The following is a 23,384-nucleotide window of genomic DNA, read 5'->3' as shown; positions in this document are numbered from 1 at the left end:
GATCTACCATCATTATTTTTTAATAATATCTGCTACGTTTGAAGCAAGGTGGCATGAGTTTGTTTGCCCTTCACCTTGGGAGTCATGGGCTCAAATGTGAGATATTATCCACATGATAAAAAATTTAACAATTTCCATCTATAGGTTGGAGTAGATAGGAGTCCACATAAGAAAACCACCATACATTTGCCATGATTGACAGTCTTTACTCAAGAGGGGCCCTGGATTAGAACAGTAAGGGACTTGCAGGTCAGGAATGTGGTGCATTGACAAAGCTACCTTGAGAAACTTAAATAGCACCAGTTTGGATCAAATTGTTCTATAGTCAGCGTTGTCATTCTCTCACGTCAATGGCACCAGCACCAAAACCTAAATATTAATCCACAATGTATGTGCAATATATAATTTAGAATTATGATCCATTGGATGGAATTGTGCTAAATACATTCATGCGAATTTCACAGGAGAACACTACAAAGAGACTTTTCTCACAAGAATAAGATTGGGAAATATTCCTCATAAAGTTAAGAACAAAGAGGGAGAGGTTATGTTTTAGCACACCTAATCACAAACACATGAGTGCTCCCATTGAAGTCACAGACATTACTTCAGAACTGATTGTAGATGGGAGTGGGATATAAATTGGTATTAGAAGTTAACACAACACAACCCAACACAAAAGGGGACCAGGTTCCTGAAGCTATGGTGATTTATACCAGCTGTGGATTTTGGCCCAGGAGGTTAGCAATCCAGTTCATTAACTTGTCGTTTGCTAGATGTTAACAGGGAGTGTGCAATGCAAGAATGTACTTTCACTGTGAGTTGCTGATTAGTTAGATATTGTGTTTGAACTCCTTTGATCATCTTTGAAACCAGAAGGCCTAGATGGGTCTGGAGCAGTGGTTCTCAACATGCGGCCCAATTAGCACACAGCTGCAGCTCATGTGACATTCTCAGTGCCATAACTAAGACAGAGAGGGCGGAGCACCTGCCTGGGGCTCAGAGCTGGCAGGGGTGCAAAAATGGGGCAGTGTAGGATCAGGCCCAGTGGTGTCATCCCCATCCCTGCATGGCAGGATCAGGCCCAGCAGCATCGGCATGAGGCCAGGATGCTCAGCACACGCCACCCCGCGGGATCATGGGTCCAGTGACCCTGGGTGGAGCAAGGTGACCTGGTACTAGGACCGCAGTGGCAGGCATGCAGGGTGGGCTGCATGGCTGCACCCAAAGAAGGAGACTAGTGGGTACATGGAAGGAGATGTAGGGGGCAGTCCCTGGATGGGGGTGCTGGGGGCAGTTGCTAGGTTCATGAGAGGCAGACCCTGGGTGGGTGCAGGGCCGGCTCTAGGCACCAGCAAAGCAAGCAGTTGCTTGGGGCGGCAAATTTGCAGGGGTGCAAGAATCCAGCATGGGAGCTGAGAACCAACAGGGAGCCCTGGGAGCTGTAGTTCCTTGGTTAGCTCCCTGCCTATAGAGCCGGCACTGGAGCAGGGAAAGAACTACATTTCCCAGCATTCCCTCAGCCGCAATTAACAGGAAAGGGAGGGGGAAGGAGTGTGGAACTGAAACCTCATGCTGCAGCTTGCTGTGAATGGTAGAAACGGAGCCAGCTCTAGGTTTTTTGCCGCCCCCCACCCCAGCCCTGGGCTCCCCCCCACACCCCCGTGTTGCCCTAGCCCTGGACTCTCCCCCGCCCACACCCCCTGCTGCCCCAGCTCTGGCCCCCACCTGCACCCCCCTGCTGCCCCAGCCCTGGGCTCTCCCCCGCCCTGCACCCGCACCCCCTGCCGCCCCAGCTCTGGCCCCCACCTGCACCCCCCTGCCACCCCAGCCCTGGGCTCTCCCCCCACCCGCACCTCCTGCCGCCCCAGCCCTGGGCTCTCTTCCCCCCCCCCCCCCGCATCTCCTGCCGCCCCAGCCCTGGGCTCTCCCCCAAAGAAAGAATTGGGTGGACTAAATGGACAGTGCACCTCTCTATCTGAAGCCTAGCAAGGGAGATCCCACTAGAACTTAAAATGAAAAGTAAGGGAGGGGAGGCTCTACTAGGACCTGGGCAGCTTTAGATACAGTACCAGGCACATAGGAGGATTTACACTTCTGAGCCATGGAAGCAGAAATTGACTTTTCTTTTCCAGATTTAGCTAATATTCAGAAAGGGAATCTAGCACCTGCCTTCCAGATTTGAACACCCTCAAAATTCAGGAGTGCTCAAGCTCAATTTGGGCAGCTGTTACTTCATTTCTCCCAAATAAAATATACTGATCCACTGTAACTTGCTGTAGAAAAAGTAGAATAAATTGAGCAATAAATGCTTCCCAGTGGTTATTAGGACTGGAATTGCTATTTTCAACAACCATTGCTTTTTTTTTTTAGTTTTAGTTTTATTTGTTTAAAAGGAAGACAGTAATATTGCATTGGCAAATTCCCCATAGAAACAAAGAATGGAACAAAAGAATAATAAAGGCACCTCAACTTTTCCTCATTTATGTAGGACAGTCTTATAATATGCATCCAGATATCCCCAATCACACAAGCTGAAAATTGTTCCACTTTACTGCAGTTCTGTAACCATATGGGAACCAATCCTGTCTGTGTTCTGTGCACATCCAAAATTCCTGCTGAATGACCCGCCCTGGGACCGAGTTACCAGTGACCCGGGGGGGGGGGGGGCGGGGAGAGAGAGAGCCCAGGGCTGGGGCGGGGGGGCAGCCAAATTTTTTTTTGCTTGGGGTAGCAAAAAACCTAGAGCCGGCCCTGGGTGGGTGACTGGATGCTGGAGGAGCCCTCCCAGGGGGAGGGGGCATTATGCCCTGGTCAGGGCACACTGTCTCTGCAGGGCAGGCACGTGTGCCAGCCCAGAGTTGGGTGGGGTCTGGATGCTGGGGAGACAGTCCCCGGGAGGTGGGTGATTGGGGGGGCAGTCTGGGGGGGAGGGCTCGGTTCATGGGGGACAGTCCCTGGCTGGGGGGGCATCCTGCACCAGGCAAGGCTCCCATCTTTGGAGGCAGGCTCCACAGCTGCGCACTCTGGGCTCTCAGCCCAGCCGTACCGCCAGCAGCAACATGGAAATAAGGGTGGCAATACACCATGCCACCCTTACAGTAGATTAATTAATTTTAACTGTTAATGTTTTGACTTATTTTGCTAATTTAAAATGTTCTTGGTAGACATTTGCCAGTGTTGAAATGAAAGGCACTGTATTGATTTGAATGATATTGCTGTCATATAACAAATACTAAACCTTATTTTTTTGTAGATGTACAGGGTAGTGTAAGTGTGTGTGTGTGTGTGTGGTGTGTATATATATACACACATATATATAGTGTGTGTGTGGATTCAGCCCACCTAGAGAGCTGCATATGTGGTTCACAATGGTAAATAGTTTGAGAACCATTGGTCTGGAGACACTTCAAGGATGTTTGTTTGATGCCTCTAAAATATTGTCTGAAATAGCTAGTGTACAAAACTGACTCAAGAAAATAGCCCCCAAAACACTGTTTCATCTGGTGCAATTTGCATAATTTTAAATTGGTAGTAAAAGCAGCATGTGACCTGTACATCAAGATAAAGCCACACTTTGAATTTGGAAAAAAGACTGAAGTGTGTGTTTTTGGGGGGGAGAGGATGGTTTCTTTTTCTTTTTTTTCTTTGGAAGGCTCATAAGCCATATATGTTTAATAAAAGAAACTTCTATTCACTATTCAATTCTATTTGATGAAACTTCAGTAGGGAGGACAACAGGAAGTACAAGAGTTAGAGAGTTAAATTCTTATCAAATACCAACTTGTGTGCAGTTCTAAAATCATTGGTCAGAATTTTCAAAAGTAACAGATTTAAAAATTCATTGACGCATATTTCCTAATAATACAATGGAGAAATATAGTACTACCTGCTCTATAGTACTTACAATATTTTTCACATCTTGAGACTCCTAAGCAGATATGTACAAAGTAAAAGCAATCCCTTTCTCACACCTGTGGTGCTACCACCAGCAATAGGACTACTTCCATGAGTAAGTGATGCTCCCATGGGAAGGGTTTTCAAGCCCTAAGGGACTAGATATAACTTAAGGATTTAGTATAGTTTAAAATGTCACCAAGATATTAAACATCTTCACTGGTTAATGACAGTACTAGAAAATTATATACTGATAGACACAGGATTTTGATTGTAGAATTTGAAAGAAAACTCCCACATTAACTTGGGAACTTTCTTCTGATACATTCTCTTCACTTGTGTGCAGTTTATAACAGGATTATAACCAGGCCAGTGGATAAATTCAGGGTTAAAATTTTTAACAACAAGAAAGGTAAATATTGACTTGGAGCAAAGATTTTTGGAGAAACAGTGAAGTATTTTGACTGTAGAATTTAATAGCTTGTAGATATAAAATTTTCCAGACATATTTTATTCAAACATCTCACTTTATCCTCATCTTCCCCTCTTCTTCTCCCCTCCATCTTACAGATAAACAAAAAGGTGAAATCTGAACAATAAGTCTGTGGGAGTTTTACCATTGATTTCAATAAAGCCAGGATTTTACCCACTGTATGCAAAGCTGTCACTTAGGACAAATTAAAACAGTACGGAGAAAGAAGCTTAATTTATTGAGGATGAGGAATTAGCTGTGGAGCCAACACAAATAGAGCCCTCTTTAAAGGGTAGATATGACACAAACTATTGGTATGCTTATTCTACTACATCTGAATAGTTTGCACAAACAGACATCATCTTCAGGTCATACTAATCAGCATTGATTGTGCCCTGCACACAAGTCATGTGTGAATGAGCCTCTTCCAAGTTGCAGTTTATATAGAGTAGATTAAGGAAAATATAGAGTATACCAGTGGTTCTCAAACTTGGGCCGCCGCTTGTTTGGGGAAAGCCCCTGGCAGGCCGGGCCACTTTGTCTACCTGCTGCATCCGCAGGTTTGGCTGAACGCGGCTCCCACTGGCCGCGGTTCACTGCTCCAAGCCAATGGGGGCTGCGGGAAGCGGTGCGGGCCGAGGGACGTGCTGGCCACCCTTCCCGCAGCCCTCATTGGCCTGGAGCGGCGAACCACGGCCAGTGGGAGCCGTGATCGGCTGAACCTGCAGATGCGGCAGGTAAACAAACCTGCCTGGCCCGCCAGGGGCTTTCCCTGAACAAGCGGCGGCCCCAGTTTGAGAACCACTGGAGTAGAATGAAGACAATTATTTAATGTAGAGTAGAATTTATAATATATATATAAATTTAATATTTAATAAATTAATATTAATTTAATATAGAGTAGAGTGGGGGAAATAATTTAATAACAAACTCCTGCTAGTGAGTCACTAAACTCCTACAGAAAAGTAAAGCCTAATCATCTGATGTGATGTTGTGATCTCAAGTCACAGTAAGAGTCCACGTGTTGATACTCCAAGGATGAGAATATTTTAGCTTTCTATAATCCATTGAGAAAATATAGCTGGTGACAAAACAAATTCTTATCATGACTTCCAAAGAAAGGAGGTCCCATGCAAGAAGTTGTCTTTCCAGTCTCACATTGCTGGAGGTTTGCATTGCTTCTAGACTTTTGAAGACTTCATGGGATAACTGAAATCAATGGAAGCACATCAAAGGAATGCAAGGAGGTTTAGATATGCTCCCTAGTGGCTGTAGTGTTAAGCACTTGCATGAAGTGTGGTTTTGTCTACTAACTGGACCTAAAGCTTCAGTTACTTAAACCATCCTATTGTAGCCATACAGTGAGATTGCTAATGTCTACGGAGTCACAAGTTATTTTTGCTGTGCTCTGCTAGCATTGACACTACTGTGCTTTGTGCGGGGGAGAGAGGCTAGGAGGTGAGAGCTGCCAATTAATACTACAGGTAGCTGAAAAGAAAAGGGCCAATTATGATTAATGGAGAAGAAGTTTCTAACTATCTTTCTACATCTAGAATCATAGACATCTGTAATGGCAAGATAGTATCAAATGTATATACAACCAAAGAAACAATTGCAAGCAGCGATGGCAGGTAAATACAGTATATAATAAAACAGGAGTACTTGTGGCACCTTAGAGACTAACAAATTTATTAGAGCATAAGCTTTCGTGGGCTACAACCCACTTCTTCGGATGCATATAGAGTGAAACATATATTGAGGAGATATATATATATATATATATATATACACACACATACAGAGAGCATGAACAGGTGGGAGTTGTTTTACCAACTCTGAGAGGCCAATTAAGTAAGAGAAAAAAAACTTTTGAAGTGATAATCAAGATGGCTCAGTACAGACAGTTTGATAAGAAGCAAGTGTGAAAATACTTACAAGGGGAGATAGATTCAATGTTTGTAATGGCTCAGCCATTCCCAGTCTTTCTTTAATCCTGTGTTGATTGTGTCTAGTTTGCATATCAATTCCAGCTCAGCAGTCTCTCCTTGGAGTCTGTTTTTGAAGTTTTTCTGTTTTAAGATAGCCACCCGCAGGTCTGTCATAGAATGGCCAGACAGGTTAAAGTGTTCTCCCACTGGTTTTTGAGTATTATGATTCCTGATGTCAGATTTGTGTCCATTAATTCTTTTGCGTAGAGACTGTCCGGTTTGGCCAATGTACATGGCAGAGGGGCATTACTGGCACATGATGGCATATATCACATTGGTAGATGTGCAGGTGAACGAGCCCCTGATGGTATGGCTGATGTGATTAGGCCCGATGATGATGTCACTTGAATAGATATGTGGACAGAGTTGGCATCGGGCTTTGTTACAAGGATAGGTTCCTGGGTCAGTGTTTTTGTTCAGTGATGTGTGGTTGCTGGTGAGTATTTGCTTTAGGTTGGGGGGTTGTCTGTAAGCGAGGACAGGTCTGTCTCCCAAGATCTGTGAGAGTAAAGGATCATCTTTCAGGATAGGTTGTAGATCTCTGATGATGCGCTGGAGAGGTTTTAGTTGGGGGCTGAAGGTGACAGCTAGTGGTGTTCTGTTATTTTCTTTGTTGGCCCTGTCTTGTAGGAGGTGACTTCTGGGTACTCGTCTGGCTCTGTCAATCTGTTTTTTCACTTCAGCAGGTGGGTATTGTAGTTTTAAGAATGCTTGATAGAGATCTTGTAGGTGCTTGTCTCTATCTGAGGGATTGGAGCAAATGCGGTTATATCTTAGAGCTTGGCTGTAGACAATGGATCGTGTGGTGTGTCCTGGATGGAAGCTAGAGGCATGTAGGTAAGTGTAGTGGTCAGTAGGTTTCCGGTATAGGGTGGTATTTATGTGACCATCGCTTATTAGCACAGTAGTGTCCAGGAAATGGACCGCTTGTGTGGATTGATCTAGGCTGAGGTTGATGGTGGGATGGAAATTATTGAAATCATGGTGGAATTCCTCAAGGGCTTCTTTTCCATGGGTCCAGATGATGAAGATGTCATCAATGTAGCGCAAGTAGAGTAGAGGCGTTAGGGGACGAGAGCTAAGGAAGCGTTGTTCTAAGTCAGCCATAAAAATGTTGGCATACTGTGGGGCCATGCGGGTACCCATAGCAGTGCCGCTGACTTGAAGGTATATATTGTCCCCAAATGTGAAATAGTTGTGGGTGAGGACAAAGTCACAGAGTTCAGCCACCAGGTTAGCTGTGACATTATCGGGGATACTGTTCCTGATAGCTTGTAGTCCATCTTTGTGTGGAATATTGGTGTAGAGGGCTTCTACGTCCATAGTGGCCAGGATGGTGTTTTCTGGAAGATCACCGATGGATTGTAGTTTCCTCAGGAAGTCAGTGGTGTCTCGAAGATAGCTAGGAGTGCTGGTAGCGTAGGGTCTGAGGAGAGAGTCCACATAACCAGACAAGCCTGATGTTAGGGTGCCAATGCCTGAGATGATGGGGCATCAGAGTTGGTAAGACAACTCCCACCTGTTCATGCTCTCTGTATGGGTGTGTATATATATCTCCTCAATATATGTTTCACTCTATATGCATCCGAAGAAGTGGGTTGTAGCCCACGAAAGCTTATGCTCTAATAAATTTGTTAGTCTCTAAGGTGCCACAAGTACTCCTGTTCTTTTTGCGGATACAGACTAACACGGCTGCTACTCTGAAACCTAACAGTATATAATGATTTGCTTGATGTTTAAAAGCAGTTTTATAGGTATAAATACAATATCTTTAGTCTCACTGAGAGAGAAGCACTGTGTAGAAGTTTTAAGTTATACAGGAATGCACTAACACTTTAAGCACGAATACGAATAATTCATTTAATCACATCAACCAAATAAAGACAAAGACTACATACTACCTTTCATTCAAGTACACAGTTTCCATTGACACCAATGGGAGCATTGCAGGTGTAATATCGCCTCTATAATGAAAATAGTCATGGGAAATATGTTGTAAATCAGCCTAATTTTTGCTGCTTTAGTCAAGGGAGAAGCATGGCTTCTTCCAAATATTGCCTTTGTGGCTCTTTCTTCAGAGAAAATGTGTTTAGAAAATATTTGATCATGGAGTCAGGTATGATAAAAAAAAAAATTAAAAAGTTCAGAAGGGGAATAGAGCAAAAGTAAAGGTACAATTTTCAGCCACAAATTTCTTTGCTTCAGTAGCAGAAGGGTCATGAATATGAATAGTGCTGAATTCTGGAGAAATAATTTGTCATTATTAAAATTTAGTGCTTTGTCAACACAAAATATCAGTTTCAGCTTCCTTTTTGTGTTAGTGCTGCTGTTTGTGCAATTAAGGGGTCTAAATATTCTGGGATTCAGAATCAATGAATGGAACTATGGCTCAAACAATAGAAAGTTGTAATCTCTAATAGACTGTCAGGATTCAGAACATATTGAACATTTGAAACTGAAAGAGGGATTTCTATGGCCAAACTATCAGAGCTATTAGCTATTGGTAAATGGACAATTGACAGTATATTGCATTTCTTAACGATGCTACACTACTTACACACACACGCGCACACACACAGCATGCTGCCAGCTACATCCAATTATGACAGTTTGCAGTTGGTACAAGTGTAGAACACTTTCCTAGTAAAATGAAGAGACAGATTAGCAAAACTAATTTTCCTGGGACATTTCTGTGCGAAGGAGAGTGGATGGTGGACATAAATATGCTATCACATTTCATTTGTAAGGGATTTTATTGCAACTATATGATATGAACAGTCTTACTCAGGGGTGGCTCTAGGCACCAGCAAAGCAAGCACGTGCTTGGGGCAGCCCATTTGCAGGGGCGGCAGGGATCCAGCATGGGAGCTGAGAACCAACAGGGGACCCTGGGAGCTGTAGTTCCTTGGTTAGCTCCCTGCCTATAGAGCCAACCCTGGAACAGGGAAAGAACTACATTTCCCAGCATTCCCTTGGCCACTACCAACAGGAAAGAGGGGGAGGGAGTGAGGAAGCTGAGACCTCATGCTGCAGCCTGCTGTGAATGGAGAGCTGCACTGGGAAGGGTAGGGATACCATATTTTAACATTTAAAAAATAGGACACGGCACGGGGAGGGAGGGTAGCCCCACCCTGCCACCATCCACTCCCTCTGACTGCCCCCCACAGAAACCGCAACCCATCCAACCCCCCTGCTCCCTGTCCCCTGATCACCCCATCCCGGGACCCCTGCCCCAACTGTCCCCCAGGACCCCACCCCCTATCTAAGCCCCACTGATCCTTGTCCCCTGATTGCCCCTTCCTGGGACCCCACCCCCTATCTAAGCCTCCCTTCTCCTTGTCCCCAACTGCCCCTCCTGAGACCCCCCCAACTTCCCCCCTAGGACCCCACCCCCTACCTGTCCCCTGACAAACCCCTGGGACTCCCATGCCTATCCAACTTCTGCCTGTCCCCTGACTGCCCCCCCAAACCCTGACCCATCTAACCCCCCCTTCTGACTGCCCCCCCGAACCTCCGCTCCATCCAACCCCCCTGCTCCCTGTCGCTTGACTGCCCCCCGGAACCCCCTACCCCTTCTCCAACCCCCCAGCCCCCTTATCGTGCCACTCAGACCATGCTGCATACATGCTGCCGTGCTCCCCTGCGAAGCCACAGCCCCCTCCTCCCTCCCCCCCCCCGCCGCACCTGCCTTCCAGATTTGAACACCTCAAAATTCAGGAGTGCTCAAGCTCAGTTTGGGCGGCTGTAACTTCATTTCTCCCAAATCAAATATACTGATCCACTGTAACTTGCTATAGAAAAAGTAGGATAAAATTGAGCAAGAAATGCTTCCCAGTGGTTATTAGCACTGGAATTGCTATTTTCAACAGCCATTGCCTTTTTTTTGTTTGTTTGTTTAAAAGGAAGACAGTGATATTGCAGTGGCAAATTTAGAAAGAAAGAGTGGAACAAAAGAATAATAAAGGCACCTCAACTTTTCCTCATTTATGTAGGACAGTCTTATAATATGCATCCAGATATGCTCCAATCACACAAGTTGAAAATTGTTCCACTTTACTGCAGTTCTGTAACCACATGGGAACCAATCCTGTTGGTGTTCTGTGCACACCTAAAATTCCTGCTGAATGACCTGCCCTGGGAGCGAGTTACCAGTGACCCAGGGCTGCTGCGGAAGGAGGGTGCAGGTGGTGGGGGGGAGAGCCCAGGGCTAGGGCGGCAGGAGGTGTGTGTGGGGGGCAATGGTGGGGGTGTAGGGGGGAGCCCAGAGCTGGGGCAGCAGGGGGGGGGGGTGAGAGCCCAGGGCTGGGGCGGCAGGGGGGTGCGGGTCAGGGGGGGAGAGTCCAGGGCTGGGGCAGCAGGGGGGTGTGGGTGGTGGGCGAGGAGCCCAGGGCTGGGACAGGGGGCAGCCAAAAAATTTTTTGCTTGGGGCGGCAAAAAACCTAGAGCCGGCCCTGGTCTTACTGGACATATTTTACTATACAACTTTATTTGTATCATGTCATCTGTGCAAAATATATCCTAAAATCCCTTGCAACACAAAGAAGGAAATTAAAGTTATATTTTATTTAAGAGATGCAGAGGCCAGGGAGAAAAAAATGTGTTAAGAAAAAACAGCGAACAATTACTACAGCCAATTCTCTGACAGCAATAATGTTCACCCTCAGGACATGCAGCAAGGCTTACCTTTGCTCTTGGATTTTTCAGAAGGGGGCAGGCAGAGCCCAGAGTCAGGGCATTAAGGGAGATATTGTTTTTGTTAAATTATTGAATAACTGATGGAATGAGGTGGAGCACATTATTGATACATGAAGTTTTGTAATTTTTTCAGTGTGCAAGTGCTAAATCAATCAATAGGCACATTTTAAAAGATCAACCTCAATACACATCATAAAGATATGAACCAATGCTTGATTGCAACATTTTTAAGATACTTGGGTTGGATGTAATTGTCCTTCTGCATGGGCTGTATTGGTCCAGTCATCACTTCAGTACTGGAGTGTTAAAAATCAGTTTCCAGTCATTATTTGGGAATTTATTCCAATGTCTGAACAGATGTCCCATTGTAAGATAAACCGGAATCTATGTGCTGGTTTCTCTTGTATAGGCTGGGCTGAGCAGCAGGGATATTGATAGCTGTGGAATGTGGACCACATGCTTCTGGAAAACACTGACAGCAACATTATTTGGCCAGAACCTCAGCTAGTGCACAAATCAGCATAACTGAACTGACCTCAATAGAGCTACAGTGATTCGCCCCAACTGAGGATCTGTTATTTTTAGGCTTCATAGATTACAAGGACAGAAGGGACCATTCTGATCATCTAGTCTGACCTATTATAGAACATAGATCATGCAACTTCCCCACAATAATTCCTAGCACATATCTTTTAGAATAACATCCAAGTTTGATTTAAAGCTTGTCATTGATGAAAACCCCTTGAGAAACTGTTCCAAATTGTTGATTCAGGAGAACTTTCTTGAGCTAAATGCTTTGAAGTGAGAACTAAAATATTTCTGGGAGTTAGGCACCTAGTGGGCTTTTCAAAAGTGCCTAAGCAGGTAAGGTGCCTAGCTGCATCTTTGGGCACCAAAGTCTGTGGTTTAGGTGCCTAAGTACCTTCATGGATCCCATTCTTTGCCTTAGTTCTGTGACTGTAAAATGGAAGAATAATACTTCCCTACCTCACAGAGGTGCTGTAAGGATAAATATATTAAAGACTGTGAAGCACTCTGAGACATGCTGATGAAAAGTGCTATATAAGAAACTATTTTTTAAAAAATCAATAGGTACAAAGACAACTGTACGTCTATAATTGAGATTAACATAACTTCCAGCAAACTACTTTACAAAAACACTTATTTTATATTGTAATATATTTTAAACTACTTGGAGGTTTAGAAAGCACGTTGTTAATGCAGAATAAACACAGCAGAACTTCCTTGTACACTCATCATTACACTACACTTAATCAGCACTAAAAATTGGCAGCCTCTTTCGAGTGCTTAAAGTGTTAGTGCATTCCTGTATAACTAAAACTTAATTAATTTTACAAAATATGCCATTGTGCACTTACTGGTCTGTGTTACATTTCTTTAACTTATTTTCACATTCAAGCTACACAACTAGTAAAATAAATGAACAAAGTATAAATCTATAAACTCTAATTAAGAAAGATTATAGTCATTGTGATAGCTCCGGAGTTAAGACTGCATTGGCATTTGCATTTAGAGGAGGGATTAAACGCCTTTGTTATGCATAGAAATAAATGGTCTGTTTTCACAATCGAAAGAGATAAATAGTGGGGTCCCCCAAGAATCTCTACTGGGTCCTGTGCTATTCATCATAGTCATAAATGATCTAGGAAAGAGGGTAAACATGGAGGTGGCAAAGTTTGCAGATGACACAAAATTACTCAAGATAAGTCCAAAGCGGACTGCAAAGAGTTACCAAGAGATCTCACTAGACTGGTTCACTGGGCAACAAAGTGGTAGATGAAAAGCAATGCACATTGGAAAACATAATCCCAACTAGACATAAAAAATATGTTAATTAGCTGTTGCCACTCAAGAAAGAGATCTGGGGTCATTGTGGATAGTTCCCTGAAAACATCCACTCAATATGCAGCGGCAGTCAAAAAAGCTATCAGAATGTTAGGAACCGTTAGGAAAGGGATAGATAATAAGACAGAAAATATTATAATGCTACTATATAAAGCAATACTACACCTACACCTTGAATACTGCATGCAGTTCCAGTTACCCCATCTCAAAAATATATATATATATATTAGAATTAGAAAAGGTACAGAGAAGGGCAACAAAAATGATTAAGGGTATAGAACAGCTTCCATACAAGGAGAGATTAAAAATACTTGGACTATTCATTTTAGAAAAGAGACAACCAAGGAGTGTTATCATGGAGGGCTATAAAATCATGAATGGTATGGAGCAAGTGACTAGGGAAGTGTTATTTACCCCTTCACATAACACAAAAATCAGGGGTCCTCCAATGAAATTAATAGGCAGCAGGTTTAAAACAAATAGAAGGAAGTACTTCTTCACATAATGCACGGTCAACCAGTGGAACTCATTGCCAGAGGATGTTGTGAAGGCCAGAAGTATAACTAGGTTCAAAAAAGAATTAGATAAGCTCATGGAAGATATGTTCATCAATGACTATTAGCCAAGATGGTCAGAGATACAATCTCATGCTCCGGGTGTCCCTAAACCTGTGACTGCCTGAAGCTGGGACTGGATGACTGGATGAGAATTATCCTGTTCTGTTCATTCTCTCTGAAGTATCTGGCACTGGCCACTGTCATGAAACATGATAAAGAGCTAGAAGGACCATTAGTCTTACCCATTATGGCCATTCTTATGTTTGTATGAATAATGAGTGCATTTCCCCCAAATTTTCATAACTAATTCTGACTACAGAATAAATTTTATGGGAGTTCATAAGTAGATCTGTTAATGAATCTGAGTTACAATTATTTTAAGATGAACACTTTAACATTCTTCAGTGCTTCCTAATGCATATATTGCTGAATTTTGAGATTAGAAAATTTATCACTTCTAAACTGTAGCAAAATGTAAAACATGTTTTTAAAGCTTTTTAGTGTCATTTTTTGATTGACATGAACATCCATTGCTACTTATATTGTAAAGTGTGTCAATGAATATTTTTATTGATTAATATTTTGATCATCAAATAAAATAGCCATTGATGTTCCAGAAGATAGGCTTTCATTGTCAAAATGCTTCTAGACCTCAGACTTCAGGAGAGAACCTTGAAAACGTGAACCAAGTGTAAAATGATGTAGTGATGTCTTCCTTAGTCTACAGCCAGCCCTAAGTAATTCTGAGAGGTGTGAACTGGCCCGTCCATCTCAACAGACATAATTATAAAAATGAACTAGTGACCAGAATGTTTTGGTTAGCAAAGATCCACCCCCTCTCGGGGTGCATATTTTGTATATGTACTGTGGTAGCATCCCAATCATGCATCAGGGCACTATTGTACTAGGTGCTGTACAAACACATCATAAAACAATTATGCCTGCCCTGAAAACTATGTATCACATTACCATGGATGAGACTCTTACAGCAGATGAGACTCTGCAACCAGTACAGTTGTGGGCTTTGCCTCTTCCCCCTGACACACCCTCTTCTGATCCCAAAATACAGGAAGAGTGGGGGTGAAGGCCATCCAGAGCTAGCTACATCAGCTTTGCACCACCTGAGAATTCTGCTGCATCAGGTGGCCCTTTTAGAGCATCTCCAAGGCAGTTTTGCATGGCCACAGCAGCTGCACAAAGAGCTAGGATAAAGTAGAGGATTGAGCCCTTAGAAGCTACAGGCAGAAGCTCTGCTAAGTAAACAAAAAGGGAGCTTTCATTTGGCTCTATGAGTAAGTCTTGGGTTCATATAGTCTGCAAGTCACTTTTGGCTCCTACACTGTGAAATTTCCTTCTAAAATTGCGTTGATTTCTGGACATGGCTGAGGGAGCCCTAAGCCACAGCCAAATTGCTGCCCAAAAAAGTTTGCACCAAAATTAATTATGGTATTTAATCATTATAATTAATTGGGCCCACACTGAAAGGAGAGAAAAATGGGTTGTTAAGCAATAGTTCTTTGAAATACAGCAGGAGCCTTCTGTTCTTTGATGGAACAGCTGCCCTCGTGGTTCTGTCTTGATTAAGTCACTGCCCAGCTTCTTTTTCTCAGGAAGATCATTGTTTACATGCTCAGCTGTCTCAAGTCAAAACAGTTCTAATTTGTTAATAAGTCACTAACCAAATATTATTACTGGGAATCTGGTACATAACCAGATGCAGGATGTAGCTTCTGTTGAATTTTGAATGTTAGGGCAGGTCTACACTAACCCCCCAATTCGAACTAAGGTACGCAACTTCAGCTACGTGAATAACGTAGCTGAAGTTCGAAGTACCTTAGTTCGAACTTACCTCAGTCCACACGCGGCAGGCAGGCTCCCCCGTCGACTCTGCGGTACTCCTCTCGCCAAGCAGGAGTAATGCAGTCGACGGCGAGCACTTCCGGGTTCGACTTATCGCGTCCAGACAAGACGCGATAAGTCGAACCCAGAAGTTCGATCGCTCGCCGCCGAACTACCGGGTAAGTGTAGACCTACCCTTAGAGAAAATATAAAACCACCACTCTTCACCACCTCACCTTACCCCAATGGGAAAAATGTTATTTATCAACCAAAATGATATATTAAATGCACAGGTGGCCTGAACTCTCAAAGCACTCTCTTTTTGGTTTTTTGAAAGAGATGATAGTCAAATTGCTTTATTATCCTGTACCTATTCATAGTGTCAGCATAGAGTATATAACATCAAGAGAGATAAGTAAACCAATTCCAGTAACAAAATCAGAACTGCCTCAGCCCTTGAACTGAATCTTGGCCGTTTTTTCTCCATTTAAAATTTATTTTAAGTGATTCAGTGTTCATAAAAGGAGATAAATTGACAATCTTGGGGACTGTTTATCATCACAAAAGGCAATGGCAGTGCAAACTTTCCAGCAACAGCCTTATAATGTTGCTGAAGTATGAAATGACCACCCAAAGAGGATGCCTAGATATTGTGGTAATTGTGTATTAGCAATGACCTGGAGTATATCAATATGAGATGGTGGTTCAGCCTCTGTGTTTATTTAATCCTGGGCCTCTTTGCTGGGACTGCAACTACGCATGTCAGATCTGTGACCATTGTTGTGTTGGTTCTGTGTGGTGGATGCCTATTCGTTAGAAACTAAAGACCTGAGGACATCTTCTAGCAAAAACGTAGAATTAAAATATACATAATTTGCAATAAAACAGTATTAAAGTGTTTGCTATGTCGTGGGCCCTTAGCTCCTCTCCCTTGGTGTAGATGAAGAGAAGGTAGGGGCTGCAGTGGATTGAGGAGTGCATGCCAGCTCATTTCTCAGTGGACTGAGAGCAGGTGTGGGAAGGGAAGTCCCCCTGACATAAAGGAGTGGGTCCCTACTATCTATGCTGGTCTTTTTGTGTTACTTGGGCAGCAGTTCTGACAGCTCTGGAGCTCCTGACTTTTCTCCCTCTGGGTTAGAGTGGACCCTCATCTCCTTTCGTTCTAGAGGATGAGCAGTGGAGTGGGACTTGGGAGAACTGTGTTGCATTTGCAGGTCTGCTACTAGCCTGCTGAGTGACCTTGAGCAATTCACTTCCCCTCTCTGTGCCTCAGTTTCCCCATCTATAAAATGGGGAGAATGATACTGACCTCCTTTGTAAAGCACTTTGAGATGTATAGATGAAGAGTGATATATAAGAGCTAGGTATTATTATTATTATTATAAAATGAGGGAGGAGACAGAATGGCTTGGGTACAAAAAGGGGATTCTGGATAGGGAAAATAGAGTAAGGCCATGTGTGATAAATGAAGGGGGGAAGGGGTAGCTTCCTTTTATGGACACCCAGCCAGCCAGTTAGCTATAAAATCCCTCTTGGTAGCTGTTCTCTACTTGCTTTACCTGTAAAGGGTTAAAAAGTCTGACTGCTATGCATAGGTAAAAGGAAGTGAGTGAGTACCTAGCCAAAAGAGCCAATGGGAAGGCTAGAACTTTTTAAAATTGAAACAAGACTCCCCTTTTGTCTGTCTGTGGTTGTTCTCCCTATGATCAGGGACAGGGCTGGACTATGCTGTAAGAGCTTTCGCCAGGTATGAAAAATCATCAGATCATACCTAGAAACTACTCATTTAAAACCCCAGCTATGTAAGTAGATCAGGAAATATCTAAGAAGACGCGATTAGGTTTATCTCTTTTATTTCTTTATGGCTTGTGGACTTTTCTGTGCTAACCCCCAAATGCTTTTGTTTTGCTTGTAACCATTAAGCTGGACCTCAAGAAAACCATTCTTGATGCTTAGTTATTATATTTGCTCTTTTAAAATCTAGCAATAGCCTAAGTTCCAGATGTATTTTTTTATCTTTTTGTTTTTAATAAAAGTTACCTATTTTTAAGAACAGGATTAGGATTCTTGTGTCCTAAGAGTTTGTGCATATGTTGTTTAATTAGCTGGTGGCAACATCTGATTTCCTTTGTTTTCTTTCTCAGCTCTTCCCTTGTGGGCCCCCACCTTCTGCACTCAAAGTGCCAGAGTGGGGAATCAGCCTTGACACCATGTCTACACTACCACTTGTCGGTATAACTTATGTCACTCAAGGGTGTGAAACAACGCCCCCAAGTGACATAAATTACAGCAACACAAGTGCCGGTGTGGGCAGCACTGTGTTGGTGGGTGAGCTACTCCTGCCAACATAGCTACTGCCGCTCGTGGAGGTTGTTTTATTACGTTGACGAGAGAACTCTCTCCTGCCAGCATAGAGTGGCTACACAAGTGATCTTACAGCGGCATGGCTGTATCGGTACCGCTGTGCCACTGTAAGCTCACTAATGTAGACATAGCCTTAATGAGGAAACATGACAAAGGGATTTTGGGTGGGGATGAAGGAGAGGGAAAGTTGAAGGGTGGAGTGGGGAAAGGAGAGATTTGGAAGGGGGAAGAAGAAAGTAAAAAGAGAATTCTTTACAGCTACACACACCCAGCATTTAATGATCTACCCTCCTCTTCTTCCATAATTAACTATCAGCTTGAGCTGGCTGGCTGTTGAATGTCAAGGTTAATAAGATATCCCATCAGTATGAATGAACACTGCTCTCTTGCAAAGCATATGCATTCTAGATACTGCCCTCACAGCAAATAGCATCAGCATAGCATGAGCTTCACAATAAGCAAATGCACAATTGGTTTTATTCAGCATATAGCATTGGCAATGGGTTTTATTCAGTATTTTTCTGTTCATCTGCGTGCATTTAGTACACATTGTTCATTGCAGTTTAATCTTAAACCTACTTCTACACTGAACCTGAACCAGATTCCTGTAGGAATCTGGGATGTCTTGTCATTAGGATTTTTTTTTTGCTATGTTTATGTTGTGCCCATTTTGTGATTCTTCTAAATATGTCCACTATCCTTATGCTTGCCAGAATGCTGGCCATCACTTATTATTAACCAGTGTATTATAACCTGTGCTTCATTATGTAAACTAAACCACACAGTGGTGGAGTTATTGACACTAGTATGAGATGTGTACTTGTGTACTGAGAAGGAAACATGCTGCCTTGTTGAGCTCTATCTTGCCCTACTCTTCCTTAAGCAGTTTCTGAATGCTAGGAGTCCTTTCCTGCTGATCACATGCAGTGCAACAATATTGTGCATCACATCCCTAGCACTGTCATCCCTAGATGCACTTCACAGCATAGAATCATAGACTCATAGAACTGGAAGGGACCTCGAGAGGTCATCTAGTCCAGTCCCCTGCACTCATGACAGGACTAATTATCTAGACCATTCTTGACAGGTGTTTGTCTAACCTGCTCCTAAAAATCTCCAATGATGGAGATTCCACAACTTCCCTAGGCAATTTATTTCAGTGCTTAACCAACCTGAAAGTTAGGAAGTTTTTCCTAATGTCCAACCTAAACCTCCCTTGCTCAAATTTAAGCCCATTGCTTCTTGTCCTATCCTCAGAGGTTAAGAAAAACAATTTTTCTTCCTCTTCCTTGTAACAACCTTTAAAATACTTGAAAACTGTTATCATGTCCCCTCTCAGTCTTCTCTTTTCCAGACTAAACAAACCCAATTTTTTTAATCTTCCCTCAAAGGTCATGTTTTCTAGACCTTTAATCATTTTTGTTGGTCTTCTCCGGATTCTCTCCAATTTGTCCACATCCTTCCTGAAATGTGATGCCCAGAACTGGACACAACACCCTAGTTGAGGCCTAATCAAAGTGGAGTAGAGCAGAAGAATTACTTCTCATGTCTTCCTTGCAACACTCCTGCTAATACATCTTAGAATGATGTTCACTTTTTTTGCAACAGCGTTACACTGTTGACTCATATTTAGCTTGTGGTCCACTATGACCCCCAGATCCCTTTCCGCAGTACTCTTTCCTAGGCAGTCATTTCCCATTTTGTATGTGCAACTGATTGTTCCTTCCTAAGTGAAGTACTTCGCATTTGTCCCTTATTAAATTTCATCCTATTACTTCAGATTATTTCTCCAGTTTGTCCAGATCATTTTGAATTTTAATCCTATCCTCGAGAGCACTTTCAACCCCTCCCAGCTTGGTATCGTCCGCAAACTTTATAAGTGTACTCTGTATGCCATATCTAAATCATTGATGAAGATATTGAACAGAACTGGACCCAGAACTGATCCCTGCAGAACCCCACTCGTTATGCCCTTCCAGCATGAGTGTGAACCACTGATAACTACTCTCTGGGAATGGTTTTCCAACCAGTTCTGCACCTACCTTATAGTAGATCCACCTAGGTTGCATTTCCCTAGTTTATTTGTGAGAAGGTCATGCGGGACAGTATCAAAAGCTTTCCTAAAATCAAGATATACTACGTCTACCGCTTCCCCACTATCCACAAAGGTTGTTACCCTGTCAAAGAAAGCTATCAGGTTGGTTTGATACGATTTGTTTTTGACAAATCAATACTAACTGTTACTTATCAACTTATTATCTTCTAGATGTTTGAAAATTGATTGCTTAATTATTTGCTCCATTATCTTTCTGGGTACAGAAGTTAAGAGCATCATGCCAACTCAGTCATTTTAGGGAGCATTATATTCTCATAGATATAGAAGTACTGTAAGTAAGATGGCTATCCATGCCACACTCAGGAAGGGGTGATATTGTCCTCGTTTATTATCCTTTACTTTGGAAAGAAGCAGCAACTAATGATTTTAAAAACATTCTTTTTCACTTTCAAAGAGGAGAAGAAGTGAGCAAGCTGAATAGTAAAATGGGCATGAGCTGACATGGATCGGAACTTTCCCTAGTTCCCAAAGTTCAGGGATATTCATATGTGGGGTTTTGGTTTGGGCTAGCTCTAAGTAAATTGTTAAGTTAACATGAGCTAAACCTCAGAAAGGTCTCCTGCGCATATATTTCCACAAGAAGAATTTTCACTAGATGAAGGGGAGAGAAAGAAAGAATTAACTTGCATGCATTTTATTTGCTATTAAATGCCACTGGCAGACGACCTCTGGCACTCATCAGAAACAAGAGACGCTTCATAGAGGAAATTATATTCTCTAATATTTCCTATAAATGTTTTCATTTTATCATGTTTAAATAGTTCATAGGAAGCACTTGTCACATCTTTTTTATGGGATGAATTCAAGTACAAAGAGTCTTTTCTTTAATAAAAAAAAAAAGTAAAGTGAGTACACAAAGATTCTTCTAAAATTGTCCACTATCCTTATTCTTGCCAGAATGTTGGCCCTCACTTATTATTAACTGGTATATTCTAACCTGTGCTTCATTATGTAAACTGAGCCACACAGTGGTGGAGTTATTGACACTACTATGAGATGTGTACTTGTGTACAGAGAAGGAAACACATGTTGCCTTAAATGGCCCAGAATATCAGGGTTGTTACACGTGTATAGTGTTGAGCACTGGATATATTAATGCACACTCTAGTTATGTCAAATGATGCTAAATTATAAGGTGCATAAACATTGAAATTGGCAGTTTAAGCATAGTCCAATTGATTTAAAAACTCTTGTACGGTTCCCAATCTTTGCTCAGAGGAGGCTCAGAACAGAATAAAAATGAAGAATGAATGATCTTTTGTGGAATAAAGAGGGCACAGTGCAAATGCACTGGAGATAAGCCCTGAGAGACATTTTCTTAAATTCCATCCATCTTCACCTCATAAAAGTACTCAAAGCCTTATAAATAATTTAAAAAACTAATGGATGTGGTTTTTAAACAATGTGAGCCTGCTCTTAAAGAAGTGGGTCATGAGCAGCTCTGCAAAGGTGGAAATGGAAAATGCACTGCTTCTATGCTACAGTTACCTTGAGAGGTAGAAAGGCATGGTAAGGAGTGTTAGTGCAGCCTTTCTCAGCCTCTGTTAGCGCTCAAGCCTGAGCACTTTGACCTTGCTGTAGCAATGCACTTAAGCATGTGCTTAACTTTAAGCAAGCAGATAGTCCCACTCACTTTCTTTGCTGGATGAGGGCCAGAAGGAACTTGCAACTTGCAGGAATGAGCCCATATAGGTTAGTAGCAAAGACATAGTGCGTAATGACATCAGAGTAAACCTGTGTCCCCATTCTTACAGAAACACTCTTTCATTGGGGAGATATATATTTAGGTCAACATTCTAGGGAATCTGATGTTTAATGTGCTGAACCATCCCTTATGAGTTCATTACTCACCAACTCATCCTTGTATGCAAGTTCTCACTCACTCTTAGGTATGAATCTATAGCCCTCTTTAGCAGCATATAGTTTATTGCAGCATCTAACAGGCACTTCAATGAAGGGCAGACACCCCCCCCCCCCCCCAGAAACCTGGCTGCTACTGTTTTGGAGCCTCATATTGCAATGCACACTTCTAGGGGATGCTGGAGTCACTGTCTTTGAATGGATCTGTGATCTGAAAGAGACAATTTTGATGATAAATTCACAGCTGTGTGGTGCACAAGTCATATCCTTGTCAATAATGACCAGTAAATGCACAAGTCTGACCGTGTTCTTTATTTTTCATTTCCATTCTGCCATAGCATTAAGAAGGTAGAGTAAAATGCTAATCTCCAGGCAATACAATTCCTGGAGATCACTCCCTGGAAGTTTAAAAATCATTCTGTCTCCAACCTTCGGCCTCATAATAACACCATCCAACACATGGTATAATTACCACAACATGCATGACCTATTTCTTAATTGCAGGGATGACATTTGTTATTTTTTGCTTATTGAGATCAGATGCATTTTGCTTCCTGTTAACCTCAGAGCAATTCCACTGGAAATATACATAAACATATGGAGATCAGTTACCACTATATTTCTTGATATCTGTATAATTAATTTCTATTGACAATGTACTTACTATTAAAGTCTAATCCAATCACTATAAGTAGGTAAGTAGCAAATCCAGAATAGATAGCTTCCCCATAGAGCTAAATAATGAACTTTTAGAGAGAGACTAATGCCTCTCCGTAGGTGAAATTTAATTGGATATCTTTATATGTCGTGTTATGAACTATGTTTGTCACATTGTTCATACCAATTCCTTCATCACCGAGCCTGAGATGGTGATCTGCAAAGCAGTGATCATGTAAAGGAGAAACAAAATAAGACTACTAAAAAGACAGGAGTCATATTACCTTCAAGGAAAAATTATGTCTGGAATCTAAAATTTCCAGCCTGCTATCATACAAATTTAAACAAAAAAATCTGCATTTGAGGTAAAGAACACTTTTATGCAGTCTTTCAAGTCTCCTCTGTAAACAGAAGTTTGTTTGTTTTTTAAAGCAAACATAGAGATTATCAAATTCAAATAAACAAGAATGTCTTGTGATGTCAGCAAAAGTGGGACAAGGGAAAATGAGTTTTATGGCATCACAAAACCATCACAGCAACTTTTCAATCTGTAAAAGAATACCAGGACTGGAATTGTAAGAATTCTTAAATCAAGTAAGGAAGGTGAGAGGGAGGAAAGGATGCTCTGTGGTAAGGCAATAGAGCCTTCCTTTCTCTGCCACCAGTTTGAATCCAATCTGTATCCAGTTTTGTAGTGATTGAGAGTTGATAAAGGCTCATGGCTGTATGTTGGTGAAAGTTATACAAAAAGCACCATTACAATTAGCACTAGTCAGCACCACTGTTGGCAGTTTAAGCTGCAGAGATGGAATGAGCATGTAGATTGAACTTTCCCTTTTGAAGTGGCCATATTGGAAATGGGTTAATCTGCACTGGTGAGGAATTGGTTATTCCTGTAGCCCACAATGTATGGTCTCTATGAGATACATGATCCCAGTCTTCTCTAAGATTTTTCTGGAACTTCTCACAAAGACAAAATTCAGGCGAGGAGGGGAGGTTCAAGTGCTATGTGAGGAAACCTACACTGCATTTGAATGTATCAGACCTGGCTCAAGCTATCAGCACCTTCACGA

General features: G+C 42.3%; 1 protein-coding gene across 2 annotated transcripts in view; it reads left to right on the top strand.

Annotated features, from left to right (window-relative positions):
* LOC135879050 (bifunctional heparan sulfate N-deacetylase/N-sulfotransferase 4) overlaps positions 1–23,384 on the top strand; it is a 170,875-nt gene that overhangs the window by 111,454 nt on the left and 36,037 nt on the right. The gene's annotated exons all lie outside the window — the stretch shown is intronic.

This window comes from Emys orbicularis, chromosome 5 (assembly GCF_028017835.1).
Source record: "Emys orbicularis isolate rEmyOrb1 chromosome 5, rEmyOrb1.hap1, whole genome shotgun sequence".
In the NCBI taxonomy this organism is placed as follows: Eukaryota; Metazoa; Chordata; order Testudines; family Emydidae; genus Emys; species Emys orbicularis.
Note: the sequence above shows the minus strand (reverse complement) of the source record. Positions and strands in the feature narration are given on the sequence as shown.